This window comes from Panonychus citri, unplaced genomic scaffold (genome assembly GCF_014898815.1).
Source record: "Panonychus citri isolate SS breed McGregor unplaced genomic scaffold, ASM1489881v1 Contig00141, whole genome shotgun sequence".
NCBI classification, from domain to species: Eukaryota; Metazoa; Arthropoda; class Arachnida; order Trombidiformes; family Tetranychidae; genus Panonychus; species Panonychus citri.
In genome coordinates this window covers 3,904,289-3,922,048 of record NW_026515546.1, presented here as the reverse complement: position 1 = coordinate 3,922,048, position 17,760 = coordinate 3,904,289, and positions in this window count along the sequence as shown.

The following is a 17,760-nucleotide window of genomic DNA, read 5'->3' as shown; positions in this document are numbered from 1 at the left end:
TGTTTAATTGTGCAAACCAAGAAATCATTGGGAGATTAGATTTGTTTAGATTATTTTGTGTGTTAATTAAACATTGAAAATTAATGAAATTTCAAGTATTAATTAGGATAAGGTGAGTGTGTTAGTTAATTGTGTTGCTTAACCATTGCTAATATGACCACGGGTTTTACTTTGATTGTTGTTGTATTTAATTCAATGGGTTCACGTGTTTATCATAATGATTATCATGATTAACCTTTTCAAAGCATTTTGTATCAAATTAACAGCATTAATTGTGAGCCAACTGATTGTTGAATATCTTTTAATCATCTTGAAAACAGATTACAATTAATTCAAGTGTAGGTGTGGAAACCACAAAATCTTGGGCTTGTCAACGTTTTGTATAAACATCATCTTCTCATCATCATTATCATCATTGTTTATCCTCATCTTTTATCATCACAATCATTGTTGTTGTTTGTAAGCTTTTACTTTTATCAACAATTTAAATATTTTTGATTATAACAAAAGATTAGCTTTCATTATGATTGAATTAATTGATTGTTATTTTCACAAAAATATTATCAACATCAATTGGCTGCTGAAAAGAAAAGTTAATTGTGTCATTTTTTTATCTTTTAAGATGATTAAAGTTAATTTCCAATTAGGTGAACCAGGTGATTAAGATGAGACCTTAAATTGTGACCAAATTTCAACAGGTAATTAAGTGTCTCCAAGTGTATTTTGTTAATGAGAATCACCATAAACACCAATCAATCAATTGACCAACTGATTACCTTTTAAAAAGTTAATTAGCTTAGTTGACGTTTAGTGATGTTGATTAGGTTTAAATTTATGTTTTCATAATTAGCAATTAGACGAGATGTCAACGTCCGATCAATTCTGGTGAAACTAATTGTAAAGAGGTTCATATCTTTATCCTGATCAAATTTATCATTAAAAAGGTATCCTAATTGGTTAAAAGAAGATGATGATGAAGATGATGATGTTTATAATGGTGTATTATGGTAATCATAATGGTAATAGAACGTAATTTCCAACAGTAAAAATTGTTCCGCTTTTTTGTAACCAAATCAAATTAAATTAACGAGCAAAGACCAAAGTAAACAGAAAATTATTGGAACAAGAAAGTTGTCAGATTTTCTGTTCATTTGGCAAAACCAACACAAACAGAATACAAGAGCGAGATACCAATTGGTTATGAACAATTTAACGGCCCAAAGCGTTTGGAATTCAATTAGCTTTCATGTGGAGCTCAACAGGATAAATCTCCTTCAGGGGTTTCAATATATATTTGCTGAAAAAAAAGAAGATGATTATTCAGATGAGTAAGAAAATGAGAGAGAGAGAGAGATGAAAATTAAGGGCCTACTCTCTTTTTCACTTGTTGCTACTTCTGGTGGTTCCTTTTTCACCATTACCCTGATACGTACTCTCTCTCTCTCAATATGTCCTTTGCTTCAGAACCAAATTCTTGGGGGAAATGAAGAAGGTAGAAGTGCGTTAAATTGAGTTTCCAATGATTCGACTAAAAATCTCAATTTTAAATGAATCTGTTCATAATCAGCGGGTATTCTTGTTCAGAAATGATACTTCATATATCTTTCTCTCTCTCACCATCTCCTTGTTACACCAAATTTATGGATGGAATCATATTAATGAAGGTAGTGTTACCAACAGGAAAGAAGTACAGAAGATATAACAGATTCCAACAACCAGAATTCTCAGTTCAATGCAAATGATTCTGTAATCATGATGAAATTATTCATTAGAGAGATAAGATGGAAAATTCGTTTCAACGAAGAACAAGTAAAATCAACCCAGAGAAATGAAGTAAATTAGTGAAAATAGTGAAACAAAGCGACTTTTTGTTCCATCATAATAGAAGAATCATAATAATAAGCGATTATCATGGAAATTGTGATAATTATTCTGATTTCAGTTCTTTCCTTTCTTAGAAAAACACTGATTATAAATACGGAAGCAAATAAGACGACATATTAGTTATGGTATGAGAATATTAATTAACCGTTGAAAGGAACAACATTTCACTTCTAATTAACCATTTTCCATGGTTGGTGATGATAACAAGATGAGAATTTACGATTGAATTGATTAACTAAATCAATCAGGAAAATATAACATAAAAAGTAATTAAAAAAAAGAGAAGAAAAAATCAACTGTGAAAATTGTCTATTAATCGACTTAATTAGTCGATTAATTATTCTTTAACATGATAAGAAATACGATTATCAGTAAATCACCGAAAAAGGTAATTGGAACCACCAAGATTCAGTTATAAATGAATGGAAAATAATTCATAAGGTAAGAACGATTTTCGTAATATTAATCATGTTTATCTCTCTTTTATCATCTACCATGTTAATCTAAAACTCGTTCTTCTTTATTTACATTTCAATTCATTTTCGAATAATTTATTTTCATTTTCTATTCAGATTCTAATTTCCATGATGATCAACATGTAATCTTATCCATTAACTGAGAAGACGATTTTCTGGTTGACCAAAACATTCAAATAAAATGAATTTCCCATGTATCGAACCAAAGAACCACAGAGATTAAATTGTTTCGTTTCAATCAAAATTAATCAAGTGAATTAAAAATTTACGAGTCAATTACGATGTTCAGTTAAACCTTCATTGAGATTAATTTCTTAATTCTGTCCTTGGCATAATTTAAACACTAAAACTATTTGTTTCTAATGTTATTTTGTATCTTCCACTTTTGTATAGATTCTAATCCCAAACTAAGATTTAGGATTAGCATCTTAATCCTTTTGATTAATCCAAATAAAAAATTAAATAATAGATTCTGATTCAGATTTTCTTAACATTCATAATAACATTACACTTACTACCTGTTGATTTTTGATTGCCAATTCTTGACTACTTAATCATAATCTACTTATCAAATAAATAATATATCACATTAATCCCAACAATCAGTCAACACTTCACCATTCACAATTAAGTCATATTTATTTACACCTTTTCATGTTAATCCATGATAATCTGATTAATTGAATCACTGAGTGATCAACTAATTGACAATCCAATTTCAGGTTCGATTTCAACTGAAAACTGGCCAATTCTTAGTAACAATTTGACCAGTCAATTGTTTGCTGGATAATAACGATAATTATGGATGAAAACAATCAAATTGAGGGTTTAGGTTTAATCAGTGATTTATTTAATTTTCTCTATGGATAATTGGAGACAGTTAAAAAAAGATATTAAGGTTTACAAGTTAAGAATCAAATTTATCCTTTACTTGGAACCTTGATTATGATTCTTGATTCATTTTCATGGTTAACAAGTTATCAATGGCTGTTTAGAACTTTTTTTTTCTTCATTCTGATATTTTTCTCTCTCTTTCTCTCTTTTATTTCTGTGTTCTCTCTTACAGATTTAATTCTATTCCATCATGAATCAACTCATCAAGCAAGTTTTTCTTCCCTGATTATGGCGATCCTATTCATCTCTTTATCTCTCTCTCTCTCTCTTTCTCCTGTTGAAGTTTCTAATGATTAAGTGAACAGAAAAGCTAATATGTTTTAGAATAAACAAAAAGAAACAAAGATCGTGCCTCGTGCCAGAATGAAAGATGAGCCTTAAATCAATTAGACTCACCGGAAGTAGGTGGTTACCTTTTTGCTTGTTTTCTTACTTGATAAAAGCCCTAAGGGCATTTTCTTACGCAAGGTGAAAACGTAAGGTGGGGAGAGAGAAGGAGAAGGAGGAGAAAAGCGAAAGAGAGAAAGATAATCCTCTGTTTAGCCTCTTTCTCCCTCTCTCTCTCTCTCCAATTATAATAATATATTTGCGAATACTGATTGAGTGGTATTCTTAATCATCCTAATCAAATTGGATTCCAGCAAATTAGCTTAAAACCATTGAGATAATTGTAGTTTATTGATGAGTATAAACTGCTCAACGCGAGGTCTCAAGTCAATTAATTCATGTTAACTTAATTAACGACTTTAAACCTCCAATTTAACACATTAACTTAGTGTAAGTACATTTAATCCAATTAATATGCCTAATTAATTGTAAAAATTTTCTTCATTAGCTAATTAATTGATAGTTGTTGCTTTCTCATGTATTAGTTACTTATTATCATTTCTCTCACCTATTAGTTTTAAGACCGAAAATGGATTGAAACAATTAAAACCTACATGAAACCGGATTAAAACTGATTACCCTGAATGACAATAGGAGATTCAAACAATCAAAACCTATAACAATTTAATCATGTAAACTGGTTTAAAAGATTTGTCCAGACAATTTAAACACAACAATCAAAACTGACAAATATTAAACAGGTAATTTTCATCATCATCATTAAATTAAAATCAAACAAATTGATTAGTGAAACTTAAATCCAATCAAATTAGACAAACAGAATTTGATTAAATGTTACCAATCTTGATAATCTTCAATCGGTTGATTAATTTACGAGAAAATTACATTTCTACTCTAGTTAATTGGCAAAACAATTTAGTAAATTGTAAAGTTTGTGATTGATTTATTTTGCTTGATGAAAATACTAAATATTTGATCAATATCAAAGTAACGTTTTTAAATATTTAACATCTAAATCATTACCATTTGATTATATTTATATTTAATTGCTCACTTTAAATGATATAAATCATGTTGTTTATTTAATTTCTTAATCTAACAGAATCATGAATTCAACAATTCATCATTTATTATTATCTGAACTTTGATCATGTTTATCATATTCCGTTTGTCATTCTGGTCTTTGGATTCATTCATTAATTTGATTTTTTTTTTCTCTTACCAAAGTTAATCATCAAGCCTCAGGCGTGAAAATATTTCTTGATTGCTTGGAATCAAATCTATTTAATTAACGAGACCGTGAACACCAAATAAATCAATCATCAATCAAATGACAATCTGATTTATTTTAACTAGAGACTAAGAAATCAAGATTACATTCAGAAATTGAACACGAGGAAAAAAAATTACTATTGATGATTAGTTTGATCACAATTAACTATTGAAATGTATCAACATTTAATCAACAACAATCCGAAAGGTTGTTAATAAGCTAAATTAAGAAATTGGCTGAAAAAAGTTGAAATAATTAACGAAATATAGTACAAACTGCTAATTACAATTAAAAAAAAACCTCCACAATTTGTCAACAAAATGATGTTGATTATTACCATTATCGTGATAATTAGAGACAACAATTAAAAATTAGAATGAGAAAACCTTGACAAATCACCAAGGATAAGTTGACAATTAATGAATTAATCTAATGTTTGAAAAAAAAAACAGAAATCAACATGATACAATCAATGAACATTAACAATGAGCAACAATTAACACAGAAAACAAACTAATCACTAATAAGAGACTAATCAACAATCAAAGATCATAGAGATTAATGAGAAATCATTTCTCAATCACTGATAATAATCTTTATGTTAATCACAATCATGATTAAGATCATGATAACAGTAATAATCTGACAAGATAACTAAATATGAATAATAGTGATAATCAAATGGAATGAGAGATAAATAAAATCTTTGGGAAGGTCAAGAAAATTTTCTTGAGATGAAAAAGAGAAAAAAAGTTCCACTGAATTTGAGCTTGAGGCTATTTACTGTTGACTAGAACGAGGAGAAGGTAAATCACGATCTATCAGATTATCATCCTTATCATCATCATCATCATCATCCTCATTTCAATAAAGTCTCAAGAAGAAGATGAGGATGAAGATGAAAAAAATTCTTTTTTCATTTTTTGTTTACTGACCATCTCTCTCTCTCTCTTCAATGGACAAAGGGTGAGAAGGTAAATACTGGGAAGATGATGAAGATAATGATGATGAATAATAAACTATTATGATAATATGAATCTTTTTGATTGTTACAATGAATTTCAGTCTCAACAATTAAATAGTTGATTTTACTTTCACTTTTGCACTTAAGTTAATCAATGAAAGTTTTCATTTCTAGTTAATCATTATCATCATGATAACTTAATTCATTCAATTGATTTCACTTTAATTGTACAATAACCGGAATTGGGTGGAGTTGATTTGGTAGTCAATGGAAATGACAATTTACTTAATCATCATAATTCATTGAGTGTTTTTTTTTTCATAGAAACTTTTCCCCCTCCTAATCATTAAACTATTGATTGTTTAGTCTTGGTCACAATTAATTTTGATCCATTGATTAATTTCAAAGATTTGGATACTTTTTCTTGTTGATTTAATTTAATTGTCTGTAATTTAGAGTCTATATTTCATTTGATTGAGTGATTAAAGTTTTAAATTGTTGATTATTAGTTTTAATCCTCCCTACCTGAGTAAATGCTAATTGTTGTTTATGAACTTTATGATTACTATAATCATTTTCTTAATTTAGTTGTTTAAATTGTTAGATAATTGATTGGTTTGTTGTATGATCAATGGATTTAATTGTTTGCTATTAATATCAATGGATGTTGATTGTTGATCAGTTAATTTGTACTAGACCTTTGAAAATGTTTCAATTATTGATTAGTTGATTGTTGCAATAATATTTATCAAAGGTAAACCTTGATTTGATCAAGGTGATCAAGTTAATCATTCATACCCATGATTATTAATTGTTATTAATTATTATGAATATTAATTAAGATGATTTATCAAAATTTTTTTTTCTCACTAATTTAAATTTTTAAAGACTGAATTAAATTGTATTGATAATTAAATTAAGAATCAAAAGTAAATCATTATTAGGGATATACTCATTACCATTATACTTTATTCAATTTTGTAACTTTCCCTCAATTTAATCTTATCTAATTCATTCAATCACTAGGGGCGTTGCTAAGCCAATTGTATAAATACAATTGTCCAGCAACTAATCAACACACATTTACATGTGCTATTTGTTTAATTACATTAGTCAACCCTCATTGTTTAATTAAGCCTCAACCCCTTTCCCATGCTTAATTAAGCTACCCTTCAAAGACCCTTGTCCCTTTCCCCTTATCCTCTCTGACCGTTGTGAACTTTAAAATAATTTGTGATTCTCAGTGTTTTGTGTTTAATAAAGTAATTCAATAACTCTTAAAGACGACTACGATTTCTGACTAGTGTAATTCATAACAGATTTGGTGGAGATGCTTCATCGTCTTTAGGAATACCTAATCATTGCGTCTTTTGCTTTATTTATCTTGGCCAAGTCAACACAGAAACAATTGAGCTCTTGTCTGCGATTCGCAGATAAAGCTCATTTGTTTCTCTATTTAGAGAAACCCCTTTCCAAGTTTCTGCTGTTGTTCAACATTAAACATTTGAACTGGTAATTCGCTGGTTTGATTCACAATTATACTTCCGTTCCCGAGAGTTCAGATTCTGTTCTTAGAAGCGAGAAGGTTAACAAGCTATTTTGTTTGTTTTGTCACAACTCTAAGTCTAGAGGTAAGTCAAGGACACAAAGGTCTTTTGCTATAATCATTTTCTTTCAAGTGAAAATTTAAGTGGTGTACCAGAGGTGAATTGAAAGAGAATTCACAAGTTAATTTCATTGGCGATTTAAAAGAAAATCGAAGGTAAATTTCATTGGCGATTTAAAGAGAAATCGAAGGTTAAGTTCCAAGGTGATTTAAAAGAGAAATCAATTGGAAAATTTTGTGGTAATTCAAAGGTAAAGCTTATTGGTAAGCTAAGGTAAATTCAGTGGTAAATTCAATTGGTAAATTAAATTGGTGGATTAAAATTGGTAAATTCAAGTGGTGGAAATTCAGAGACTCATAAAGAGATGAGTGATCCGGGATCTTCGAAATCGAAGACCCCAGAGGAGGTTACACGAGCCGATCTTATAAAGCTGAGTGAAGATTGGGGTATACCTAAAACAAATTTCAAGGATGATGAGATGTTACTACGAGAAATACGAGAAGCCATTGCAGTGCAGAAGTATTACTCAACGAACAAATTGTGTGATGATTTATCAAAGGTTAACATTTTTGAAGAGATACGTTACAAATGGGGTGACGGTATTACTATGCGACAAATTGGTGTGAACTATGAGAGTTTGTGTAGACTAATAGAAGGAGATATCAAATCAATTGATTCTCTTCTATTTACAGAGAGAGACACATTAATTCAATTAGGAATTTCGATTGCTCAGACAGCAATCATCATGAACGCTTATACAAATGGGTCGAAAACGAAAAACATAAGTATTTCGGTCCCATCATCGAACAGTGAAATGAGTCCAATTCAACAAGCGTTTAGACGAATAAACAAGAAGAAGTGGCCGGATGGAAAAATAACCTTTACCGATTGGATCGAGAGTCTCGAGTTCGATTTAAAGGACTACGATCCAACAGAACAATTGTGGATAAAAACGACAACAGTTTTATTCGAAGGTGAAGCTAGAAAAATAGCTGAGAAATTGAATCGAGAACAACCTAATCTTTCATGGGATGAGTGGAAATATTATCTAAATGAATCTAACATCACAGCGATTGATGTATCCGAAGCATTGTACGTGTTATTTCAAAAGAAATTCGATATGAAAGAGAACCCAAAGGAACATGTGAAAAAGTTGGAAACAGTGATAAAAGTGATCTATCCAGAATTAGATGATAAAGGTATGGCGATTCTAATTACTACAACCTTGCCAAAGGAAATACAAAACGAGTTAATTCCGGCAAAGGCTGTATTTTCAACGGAGAGATTAAAAACGAAGCTAATTGGATATTGGCAAAAACACAAGGACGAAAAAGAGTCAAAGGAGACCTTAGAATCTAAGGCCTCCAATGACAAAAGGGTAAATCAAGGTGATAGAGGACAAAAAGGTCCTCCAGGTCAAAGGTACAACAGAGGTTATGAGGACAAAGGTAACAGTGACAAAGGTAATGGTGACAAAGGTTATGGTGATAGAAGTCAATCGGGTAACCCATCAATGTCACCTCGGTATGGTAATCGTGATCAGAGCTCTTATCAGAGAAGAGACTCAAGGAGAGAAAGAGATCCAAGTAAACTAACGTGTAATGCATGTAACGAATATGGTCATGCTTCATGGCAATGTGAACTGAAGGCGAAATTTCTAAAGGAGAGAGCTGAACAAAAGAAAACACAACAAGGGACTTCGAATCGAAGTTCCGTTGCCTGTTTCGATGTGGACTACAAGGTAAACAATCAAACAATTTCTTCAACAAATTTATGGCAGAGTAAAACAGCGACGAGTGTTCCGGATAGTACGAGATATCCGATGATTAAGATAATAGTAAACAAATTGGGAATCGAAATGAATGCGTTAATTGACACTGGAGCGTGTACAACTTTAATTAACAAAAACATGGCAGCTAAACTTGGGATTTTAGCTTATCCAATTGATGTTAGCTTCCAAACAGTTAACTCATCAAGGGTAAATTGTGAAGCCGTATTACCAGTGAAGGTCAAAATGGGTGACGGGTTAAAGTGATGGGAGTGTATGTAATCCCTTGGCTATCAAATGATATAGTCATTGGTGAAAACATAATCAAATATACAAATTTAATCATTAAGGCCAATGGAAGTGACCAACCTTACTCATTGTATCAATTCGATTTATCAAAGGAATACAAATTGGAAATGGAAGCTCCAACAAAAGAAGAAATTGAAATTCTTCTAAAGAAATGGTTTGGTGACGATTATGACATGGAAAAATTATTTCGAATTACATCTAGTCCCCTCGAATCGAAGGAACCAAATGAAAGAGAAATGTTCAAAGTGAGTTTAGTGAAGTTCTTCAAAGAGACTTATCCAGAGATGCTGATCATCTAATCAACAGAGTGGAAGAGTTTTGTGATATAAGCCTGATCTACCTGAAGACATAACAAATTTGTCTCAGAGATTATACAATCAAATTAATCAAGAGTTAACCGAGGAGGAAAACAAAGATTCATGAAATTCTGGTGCGAGAAAAAGATTCTTTTTCGGCCCATAAATATGATCTTGGTTGTGTTCCAGCATCAGTGACAAAATTCAAAATCGACATTGGAGATAAACATATTCCTAAATTAAAACCATTTAGGTCAAGTGAGAAAATGCGTTTGGAAATGAGAAAAATTATTAATGAATTCAAGGAAAATGGAATCATTGAAGATTCTGATGCCGGAGGAGGTGCTCCAGCATTTGTGGTTCCTAAACCTAACGGTACATGGAGGATGGTGACATCGTATATCGAACTGAACAAGTTAATTCAAAAGAGAGCGTTCCCTATGCCAAACATCGACGATGCAATCAATCAACTGAAGGGAAACAAATACTTCACAACCTTGGATTTGGCCCAAGGCTACTACCAATTAGAGATTCCGGAAGAAGAGAGGAATAAAACAAGTTTCGTGACTGAAGATGGTTGCTTCAGGTATAAGAGATTACCAATGGGACTGGCCGATGCGCCTTCGTACTTTCAAGAGGTAATAAACAAAGTGTTGGGAGATCTAAAGTACTCATGTTGCTTCGGGTACTTTGATGACATCGTTATCTATGGAAGATCTGTTGCTGAATTATGTTTCAACATGGAGAGAGTGATAAATGCATTAAAAGCCTATGGCTTCAAGAATCGAGTCGAGAAGCTCCAAGCGGGAGTTACATCATTTGTGTGTTTGGGTCATTTGGTTTCGGGAAAAACAGTGCAACCAGATCCAAAGAAAATTGAGCGGATTAAGAAGCTTGAACCGCCGACATCTCACACTCAGGTGAGATCTCATTTGGGTTTATTTAATTACTTTTCAAGGTTCATCGAGAATTATGCAATCATTGCTGCCCCTTTACAAGAATTGGTGCAAAATAAATACAAAGGAATAACTTTTGCATTAAATGCGGTACAATTGGAGAGCTGGAATAAGCTGAAAAATGCTTTAGCTAAAAGATGCATGTTGACCCATTTCTACCCGAATCGGGAGACGAAATTGGTTGTTGATGCATCGAGTTGTGCAATTGGAGGAATTCTAACTCAAAAAGATGATGAAGGAATTTGGAATCCTGTGTATTTCTTTGGGTGCAAATTACAGAAATACCAATACAGTTATCAAACAACAGAGAAAGAGTGTGCTGCTATTGTGTTTGCTTGCAGGAAATTTGCTCATTTCCTGAGGCATAAAAATTTACAGTGGTTACCGATCATTGTGCTTTGTGTGAATTAAAGAAAAAGAGTTTCAAAGTCTTACGAATCGTAAGATGGCAACGAGACCTTTCAGAGTTCGATTTCGACGTGGAATATTTAAAAGGTGAGAAACATCCTGCTGATTGTTTCTCGAGATCAAACGAATGGTCTCATCGACAACAAGGAGAAATCGAAGAAGGACATTTCGATAAATATCTAAATTCAGTGCTATGTGAAGATGATATGATCATCAAAGATGAAGAACTAAGAGAGGAAGAACGAATAATCAAGTTCGAAACAGAGAAAGTTTTACTAAGTATGGTCAAAGAGTTCGACTACTTTGACCGAGGCCAAGAGAAACGATTCTTACTGGCTTGTAAAGGCCCAAGAATCGCGAGTGAAAAACAAAGTGAATTAAAAGAGCATCAACAATGTGATTCAAGGTGTAATAAACTAAAGGAAGAACTAAGAAAAGGTCGATTAAGAAAAAACTATGAAGTGATCGATGGTATTTTATATCGATTAAATAAGGATAAGGGCAATAGATTCTATTTGCCCGATTCTTTAATCGATAAAGTGTTTCGTCAATACCACAATGCAATCGAGGCTGGACATTTTGGTTTCAAACCAACGATGCAGAAAATCAAACAAGACTTTTGGTTTCCTAACATGAAGGAAATAATAAGGGATAAAATAAGTTCGTGCATTAAGTGTCAAGAGTTTAAAGAGAAAACTCATAAGGAAGGAAAAGCGAGAGCAATGAAAGTGCCTGATAATCCTTTCGAGCGAATTCAAATTGATATGATTGGTCCGTTTACACCGACCAAAAATGGGAACAGAAATGTTCTGGTAATCGTGGACGTTTTGACAAGATTTGGAGTTGTCAAGCCTGTGAGAAATGGTAACGCTAAAGATACAATTACGTTTTTGGAAACAATAAGTGCGAAATTTGGAGTTCCGAAAGAAGTTCAATCGGATAACGGTAAAATTTTTACCGCAAAGGAGGTCAAAGAGTATGCTAATAAAAATCAAATCAAGTTAATCAATTCGACACCTTATCACCCTCAGAGTAATGGACTAGTGGAGAGAATCAATGGAATCATCAAGAAACGAATGCAAATTTACAACGAAGATGATAAAGATTGGGATAAAGATCTACAGAAAAACGTATTCAGTTATAATGTAGCGATTAAAAGCGATTTGGGAAAATCACCTTTTCAACTTCTCTACAATTATGAACCACGAGTCGTGGTCCATAATCAATTCGATATCAACCCTTTATATAAGGAAGATGACATTATTCAAGCGAGATTAGAAGCAAAACAAAAATTCGAAAGAAACAGTGAAATCAGTGCTTACAATAGAAACAAAAATCTAAAAGAACCGAGTTTTAAAAGAGGTGATATTGTGAAAGTGAAACCGATTCCGTATACAACTGGTCCAGGAATCAAGAAAAAGAAATTTTCTGGGAAATTTATCGTGTTACAAACATTCGATTCTGCTGCAAGAATCATCGACGTGTACGATAAAAAGATCAAAATTGTGAATTATGACAGAATGAAACTAGCGATGGGAATGCCACCTTATAACTATGGTAAACTATTGGATAAAAACCCGGAAGAGAAAGAAAAGGAAGATGAAATTGTTCAAGGTGAACCTTCGAATCGAAGGCTCGACCAAGAAACACAATCAACGAAAATTAAATCAACTACAAAAGAAAAGTGAAACAAGTGACTCAGAGAAAACAATCATTGATGAACAATCAATTCATTCATCAAAAAGTGAAAGTGAAATAGTGATAGAGAAAAATGTGAATTCATCAAATCAAACAATTCAACGTAAAAACAGTGAAGTGTTTTGGATTCCGTTAGAAGAAAAATCTAACCAAGAGACGAAGCGACTCAAAGAATCTTTGAGTCCTTTCTCCGTCTCTCAACAATCAACTAATGACAATGAAAAAGACAAACAGTTAAGTGGTAAAGAGAAACGTTTAACAAGTGAAAGTGAACAATTAACAATCCCAGTGAATGAAGAGAAACAATTAAGTGATGAAATCGTGAATGAAAAACAAGTGACATATAGTGAAAGAGATTCAGAGAGTGAAAAAGACACAGAAATTGAGGAACCAAAGGAAAGAGTGGAAAAGAAAAAGCGAAGCTATAATAAGCGAAAATGGGCTCCTCATCAAATGTCAACACGTAATCGAAAATCCGTTGACCAACAAAACAAAACCACCAAATAAAATTCGTAAAGTTTAATAATGTTTTAAATCGACTTGGAAACTAGATAATCCTGGTTGTCCGTTCCTTGAATGGGTAAATCGTCATGGTAACAACATGGTGATGAACACAAGAAGGATAATCGAGACCTAGAATCTAAGTCTCTTATTAACCTTTTACTAACAATTTTAAAATAGAGCAAGTTAATCAATTGATTGGAACTTAGAATCTAAGTCCCTCATCAATTGATTACTAAATAAACAAATTCTTTCATTAACAAATTAACAAGTTAAAACAAAGAGTAAACTGAGTAAAATAATCAAATTAAAACACCAAATTTGATTAACACAAAGTGAAGAGATGTGATTATTAACAATTATCACATCACAATTACAAACGAAGTTTAAAGTGTCCAATTGGTCATCCAGAGGATCCACGAATCGCGGATCCATAAGGACAACCAAAGTTAAACAATTGACAAATTAACTAATTGAATTAATTAAACAAACACAATTGATTAATTACAATTAACTTGAAGATGAAAAGAACAAATTTTAATTAAAGAAAAAGCTACCACTAGGGGACCGTCTTTGTCACCAATGGTAACCCTTTTGTTTTAAAGATTTTGAGATGACCCCGATCAATCAATCAATCAATCATTTTAGGTTTTCGTTCTGACACATTAAGGTCAATTTTCATTTTCATTTTCATTTTGTGATTTTGTTTTTAATTAAACCTTAATTATGTTTAATTTTAATTGTGATTTTGTTAGAACAGAGAGAGAAGAACCTGCGATTCGCAGGGTCACTCTCTTCTGAACCTCAAAAGTTCAGTGTTGGTGATCCAATTGACAAATTTGTCGATACAAATTGTGAAATTTTCTAAACTCAATTTTATTCTGTGCCAATTACAACTGTGAATTCCTATTCTATTAAGTGTATTGTCTTTCCCTGAATTGTGATCTCATTACCCTAAAATCAGTGTAACATTTCAAGAAACAATTAACAATAGACAAAAATTCAACAATCAGTGATTAAAGAAATCAAAGTGTTTTCAACAATTGTTAAGAGAATAAAGGAAGAGAAGAATCCACGAATCGTAGATTCACTCTCCTTCCCTTAACAATTAACCAACAATTAGGTTAAAATTTGTTAATTGAACCAAATTAGTCAACAATTAGTGAAAAATTTGGCAATTAAAAGCTTGAGTGAGTTAATAAGCTAAATCAATTTGAGTCATCAATTCAAAATGGACACTTTAGATGGCTATTTTCCATATCTAAATCCGTGTTAATCCAAATTGTAAAGGGAAAGCTAAAAGAAACCTTTGGTGAAAAATGGGCTGATTTGGCGATCGAATCGTATTTACCTGGATTGATTTTGGAAGAAAATCCTGAACGTGATGACCCAAAGTCATTGATCTCAATATCGTGTGCCTTTTGTAATCATGTTGCCGTTAATCCATTAATGTGTTCCCAATGCAAACACTATTACTGCCGATTTTGTACCATTATTTTGTACATTATGGAAAATCGAGAAAGAGGAAATTGGCAACCAAATGTCGACGATCTTTTAGATAAAAGATTTAAGTGTATGGTTTGTCCTCCGTCACGGTTAACCAAGATTCTTGGTATCAACAGTGACGAAGTGACCAAATTTGGAAAATTAAAAGTCAAGTGTCGAAACTACAACTGCCCTGTTGCTGGTCCATATTGGGAAGTTTTAAAACACATTATGACTTGCCAAGGAAATGAATTTAAAATAAATTCTATTCTCAACTATTTGTTTCATCTAAAGAAAAATCCTAAACATATCGAAGTGCCTCAATTGGAATCAGAAAAAGAACTTTTATAAATGGCCTCGAATTTTACAAAGCGTTGGATCGACGATTGATGATTCAATATCATCAAAGTGAAACTCCATTTTATGCAAAGAAAATTGTTACTGATCGAAATGATCCATCTAAGAGTTACACTGTTCATGTGATGGGAGGCCAGAGCAAAGAATCTTTGCCCTCAACCTCTCATCAATCAGAACAGAATTTCTGGCACGATCTCAACAAGGAAGATTTAATCTATTCCGATGAAGAATCTTCTAAATCAAAACAATCAAGTCAATCGAGTCAATCGAGTAAATCAAGCCAAGAGAAAAGAGTTGCAACTACAATTCATCCAAAGAAGAAAGCAAGTAGATCGTATACTCCTCCAGGAACACCACCAAGACCAAGTACCTCGAAATCAAATGTCGAATTCGATGATTGGCCAAGTTGGGGTTCATGGTCAGCAATTGCTGCTAAAGTTAGTGCTCCAGATCGGATTGTATGGCCTGATGACGACGATTCGTCGACTCGATCTCAACCGATCCAAGAGATTAAGAGCACCAATGAACTTAATCCAAATCTTCAACCTCATCAGCTTCCTAAAGCCTCATTGAAAATTGAACAACAAAAGCGAACGATCGAAGAGATAAAAGCTGATCCGAACATGAGTAAAGAAGCGAAAAGAAAAGCAATTAGGAAAAGAATGTTGGAAAAGAATAGAATTGAACAAGGAAGAGTTCGAAGTCAAGATTTAAAGAGAGAAAAGAATATAATCGAATGGTTGAAATCGAATTCAATTCCAAAGGAAGGTTTAGAAATTAAACACCTTCCCCATGCCCAAAGAATCTTTGGCTCTTGGAAGAAATTGAAACAACAGAATCTGAAAGTTTGTGCTCTCGACATTGAGAAATGTGAAATTATAAGAGAAAATGGAGTAATTAAAGCAATGCCGCTTTGGTTTGGAATTGTCGATATGGAAGGAAATGTAATACTCAACGAACTTTGCCGATACCCAAAGAAAACAATTAAGAAAATGAATACATTGTTTCATGGACTCACATGGAACGAAATCAAAGGAGCAAAACACTATGGAATAGTGAGAAGAAAAGTAGTGGAAATATTGTCAGATTTTGACATAATCGTCGTTGCTGGTGGACTAACCGATTTCGATGCGATGGACTTCACCACCGACGATTGGAACATCATTGCACCAAAAGTGCGAGACGTCAACTATTACTACAATTGCCGTACAGAAAATGAACAAATAGCTCTTAAATATATTACATTTGCATTATTTGGAAGAGTCATTCAGGAAAGTGACCATTCACCTGTTGTGGACGCTTTTTACACATTGTTAACCTACTTAGTGGATTTTGAAAGATTCGAAGAGGTATATGACTCAGCGTTAACACGAATCGTGTCAATCAAGCCATTCCCTCATATACGATATCCACCGAATGAACAAATGGCTAAACTGTTAATCGATATCATGGAAATAACCAACGATTGGCCAGACGAATTAAGACGAAGACCAATAAAGAGTTGGCCATGGTCAAAATCATTTGATCCAGAAAAGATCATCGAAACCGATTCGGTTCAATTGGTACCACCATATTCGGAAGTGGACTTGGAATGGTTCAAGAAATTTAGAAAAATTCGATCAACTGTTTCTAAAGTTCAATCCAAAGAATTCCAACAACATCGTTGATCGGAGGCATTTGGACTTTGGAAAAACCCGACATCCAGGACGCCGAATTTTATAAAGTCACTCTTTGACACCCCAATCAACGTCAAGGAGGGGGCTCTGTTAGGGATATACTCATTACCATTATACTTTATTCAATTTTGTAACTTTCCCTCAATTTAATCTTATCTAATTCATTCAATCACTAGGGGCGTTGCTAAGCCAATTGTTTAAATACAATTGTCCAGCAACTAATTGACACACATTTACATGTGCTATTTGTTTAATTACATTAGTCAACCCTCATTGTTTAATTAAGCCTCAACCCCTTTCCCATGCTTAATTAAGCTACCTTCAAAGACCCTTGTCCCTTCCCTTATCCTCTGACCGTTGTGAACTTTAAAATAATTTGTGATTCTGTGTTTTGTGTTTAATAAAGTAATTCAATAACTCTTAAAGACGACTACGATTTCTGACTAGTGTAATTCGTAACAATTATTATTAATAGTTAATTAGATCAACTTGATGATGATACTTGATTGTAACAATTATCATTGAGTAATCGTGTTGATTGAAACCTTGATTTAAATTTTCTCTCGCTGATTTAGTTAAATAAATACAATTGAAGTGAATTAACAATCAACAGTAATTAAAGTAAACTGAATCAAAGTTAAATTGATTCCTTTGAATTTGATTAAATTGTTTCATCTAACAATCAATGAAATTATTGTTTCTAATCAAAGCATTTAGCCAACTTTTTTTTTTGCTAATTTAGTTATTGGATTACAATTAAATTGATTGTTGATTGTTAGAAATTAATATTTAAACAAAAAAATCAAAGCCTCTTGAATTAATTTAGATAATTGAAATTACAATTGTTAACTTAATCACGA